Below are 5,000 nucleotides of genomic sequence, written 5' to 3' on the forward strand. Positions count from 1 at the left end.
ATAGATAGCTAGATATATACATATACACACGCACACACGCACACACACATACATACATATAGCATATGCATGGGTATGTATGTATGTATATATATATTATATTATATATATATATATATATTGTATGTATATATATAGATATATATAATATATGTATGTATATATATATATATATATATACACACAACATATATATATATATATACATACATACATACCTACATACATAACTACATACAGATATATGTATATATATATATGTATATATATGTATATGTATATATATGTATATGTATATGTATATGTATATATATATATATAATTGCAAATACTTAATACTTTATAAACATTCAATCATTAAAACGGAGAAATTATCAGAAAACCGAAAACCATTTCTATATATTTTTTTTCAAATATCGTAAACCGGTGTTATTTATATAGTGAGCCCATACGTTCCGTACTCAAGATCTTCGACAAATACTCGGGTATGTAACAGGTACAAAAGTGAAATACGAACCGCTATGGATATAATAACGAGCTATGTTCTTGAAGTGGGTGCCCGCAGCGCGACCGCGGTCCAGTGACTGAAGTCAATAAAACAACATCATTGATTGAAAATCAATTTTACATATTTAATCTGTGTTCCAAGTTGCCGATTTTCGAACGCTTGTACACACACACACACACACTCGTATGTATGTGTATAAGCACATACACACCCACATATATATGTATCCATGTATTTACATATATATATATATATACATCAGCATGGCCGCAGCTCTGAGCTGAAACTAGAGAAGAAAATGTATAATATATATATATGTATGTATATATATATTTATATATATATATTATATATATATATAATATATATATATAGATATATATATATATATATATAATATATATATATATGTACATACATCTGTACATTATATACACTTACCTCATGTATCTTCTCTCTCTCTCTCTCTATCTATCTATCTCCCTATCTAATATATATATATTTATATATACACATTTACAAACATATATGTATGATATATATATATATATATATATGCATACACACACACATATGTATATCAACATATATGTACACATACACACACACACACATAGATATACCTGTTCATGTTAGAGCACACCCACAGTTTCATACAATCTTTTAAAGACGACGATCGGAGTGACACCAAAATATGACAAATCTAAGAGGAAACGACAATTGTAGCTTGGAACTGTAGACTCCACGAAGTTAAACAGAAATACATGAACACCAGCCAACGTCATGGAATTCCGAACTTTATAGAATTAGAGAAGACAATGTAGGAACAGTGAGAATGATGAGAATAAAGAAACATTGGAAGATAATACAGTTCTGTATTTAAGAGACGAGGAATTCTGTACATTATTTACATTATTTACAATCAACGAATATTTGTCCTCATCTTGTTTGTTGGGCAAGTGTCTTCTACTATAGCCTCGAGCCGACCAAAGCCTTGTGAGTGGATTTGGTAGACGGAAACTGAAAGAAGCCCGTCGTATATATGTATATATATGTGTGTGTGTGTGTTTGTGTGCGTCTGTGTTTGTCCCCCTAGCATTGCTTGACAACCGATGCTGGTGTGTTTATGTCCCCGTTACTTAGCGGTTCGGCAAAAGAGACCGATAGAATAAGTACTGTTCTTACAAAGAATAAGTCCCAGGGTCGATTTGCTTGACTAAAAGCGGTGCTCCAGCATGGCCACAATCACATGACTGAAACAAGTAAAAGCGTAACAGAGTAAAAGAGTAATGTATTGAAAGAGACAATGGTTACATGAGCACGACCACAACCATATCAACGTTGTAGGAAAGCATAAAATATATTGGTTTCAAATTTTGGTACAAGGTCAACAAGTCTGGGGGAGGGGTAAGTCGATTACATCAACCCCGTACTCAATTGGTACTTATGTTATCGACCCCAAAAGGACGAAAATCCTTTCAAGCAGACTTTGGATTCAGAACCTAAAGACAGACGAAATGCCGCTGAGCATTTCGCTTAGCGTGCTTACGATTCTGCTTTGAGGTGTTTTTTTCGAAATAGTCTTCGACACAATGGACCAGACAAGAATTGTAACGCACAACGATTCTGTTGCATGGTATGTTTGTGTCCAAGACTTAGGATGGTCTATGGGAAATGTCAGCACAAATTTTGTGTGGATTGTCTTTATAATAATAAAAATAATAGTCTTCGAATTATGTCCTGTCCACTATGTAACCAAACTGGCCAGTTTCCAGAAAAAAACCCCCATTATCCTTGATGATAATATTGAAATCCCAAAAGTGTCTTGGAATTGTGGAATGTTCAAATGAAGGCTGTAACTATGAAACGTGGAGATGGAATCAAGAACAACACTTCAATGAGTATCCCAACCGAAAATTCGCTGCCACAAAAAAATAAATACCAACATACAAAAACTCTATAATTCCACGACCATACTTTTTTCGAAAATCAAAAAATAAATATTGTTCTTACTTTCTGAGACTTTCCTCAAAGCACACACACACACACACACTAACTCACCGCTTTAGGAAAACATAAAATATATTAATTGTTAGTATTTCGCTTCGCAACTATTATATGCTACCAAGTATATTAAAGGTTTATAAGTCAATAATGTGTCCAATATATTTGTGTTAGCAATACGATTCAATCACTTTTTAGTAATCTAAACAGATCTTCTATAGAATTTGGTGCCAGCAATGAAAGTAAACGAAACGTCGCAACTTTTAGTGTTAGTTACAAGTTCTATAGAATATCTTTAAAGATAACTTAAAAGTCATAATATATATTGTTTTAGAAACGTAATTAATTTGTGTGTAGAACGAAAGATGAAAAACTTGGGATAACTTTCTATAAAACTTTATAAAATCTTTAAAATATCTTATTCAATGTTGCAGAAAGAGAACAGAATGGTAGAAAGGGAACATTGTATATGAATAAAGGCAATTTTAATGTTAAAGAAATCACGTTGATGGCATGCACGGGACATTATGGAAGCGTAAGAACAGTATGACATATATCAGTTCATTGTGTGTTGTATATGTAAAGTTTTTATTTAGTCCCATAAATGATTGAACGGTCCTACGATCAAAAGTACTTCAGCTATGACCATCCCCGCCTATCTTTCTTTTCACACGTTGTGTCATGGACCATCTTATCCTATGTATCTTTTAATACAATGTAATTTGAAGGGAGATATGATTGCCAATTCTAACAAACCGGTCATGCACGCATTTAATGATGTTGCTATTTTCCAGGGCCATACAGAAACGCAACCTCGTTATTGGAAGAATTCGAAAAACTATTATGCTAACATTTGTAGACAAAGGACAGACAAGAGAAACTTTAAAAATAGGGAGGGTATGATATATGTGTGGGAATACAGTGGAAGATAAGAAGGTAATCTACAGATTATCAATAATCTACAGATTAGTGAAGGTCTATTGAGGTTTTGAAATTGAAGGAGTGTATTTAATTATACGTTAATTAGCGAAAATATCTTCAAACACAGTATAGAGATATTATATTCTCTATCTTTTATTTGTTTCAGTCAATGGACTGTGGCCATGCTGGGGTACCACTTTGATGAGTTTAGTCGAACATATCGACCCCTGGTACTTAGTTTTTAAAGTCTTGTATCTATTCTATATCTCCTTTTTAGCCGAACCGTTGGATTATGAGGACATAAACAAACCATACCCGTTGTCGAGTGATTGTGGCAGAGACGAAGACATATTACATACATAAATGTAAACATATATATATATATATATATATATATATATTATATATATATATAATATATATATTATATATATAATATATATATATATATATATGAAGAAGAAAAGAAAATGGAGATTAGGAAGTCAATAGTTTATTATTAACAACAAATTAGTGATCTTCGCTTCATATAGCCATTTCAATTAAATTAAATTTGTAATTAAATTATTGAGTATTAACTGAAATGACTGTAAGAAGCAAAGATACCAATTTGCTGTTAATAATAAACAATATGAACTTCCTAATCTCCCTTTTCTTTTCTTCATTTTATAAACTATATGCTATTGTTTTAAGAGAATTTCATTCTCCAAAATACTTTTATTGAACTAGTATTTCCTTGGATGCAACCATCCCTTCACAAGGTTAACATACCTTCTAATTATAAATATATATATATATATATATATGCATGTATGTATCGTGAAAATATTGTTTTGGTGACATGGAGCAAGTCATCTCAGATGTCACGAGAACCAATGAAATCACGTAAGATTTATGTTGATAGAAATGGCTGCAGTTGTGGAATCGACGTGGATTCGCAAACTCAGTTTGTCTGGGACTTAGCAGCATAATAATAAAAAATGTTGTCATAGCAAATGAAACAATTCCTGGAGGCCCTACATCAGAGGTTCTCAACCGGGGTTCCCCACCACAGCTTGACAACCGGTGCTGGTGTGTTTACGTTCTCAGTAACTGAACGGTTAAGAAAAGTACCAAGCTTTAAAAAAGACTTTCAAAAGAATAAGTGCTGGGGTCGATTCATTCGGCTAAAAAAAATTCTCCAAGGCGGTGCCCCAGCATGGCCGCAGTCTATTGTCTGAAACAAGTAAAAGATAAAATGTGAAAGATACAACTGACCTCCGGGGCAACGTCTTTTCCATTTTGTCTGCTGGGGCCACCAGGTAGGTAACTAATGACAACATTTAACCGCAGATTTCATGAAAGAGCTTCGTAGAGTATATGGCAACATGTACTCTAACTTAATGTAATCGTCATTTATTTATATAAAGAATCTTGTTGATCACATGAAATATACAAATACATACATACGTACATACATACAATCATACATACGCACACACATGCATATATATATATATGCATCCACATAATCAATATACATGCATATATTTACATACACATAAAAGGACATGCGTAAATGCATGTC

General features: G+C 32.6%; 1 protein-coding gene across 5 annotated transcripts in view; it reads right to left on the reverse strand.

Annotated features, from left to right (window-relative positions):
- The window catches only part of LOC115217374 (bone morphogenetic protein 2-like), a 248,443-nt gene that overhangs the window by 38,529 nt on the left and 204,914 nt on the right, over positions 1–5,000 (reverse strand). The window lies entirely within an intron of this gene.

The sequence above is a fragment of the Octopus sinensis genome, linkage group LG11 (assembly GCF_006345805.1).
Source record: "Octopus sinensis linkage group LG11, ASM634580v1, whole genome shotgun sequence".
In the NCBI taxonomy this organism is placed as follows: Eukaryota; Metazoa; Mollusca; class Cephalopoda; order Octopoda; family Octopodidae; genus Octopus; species Octopus sinensis.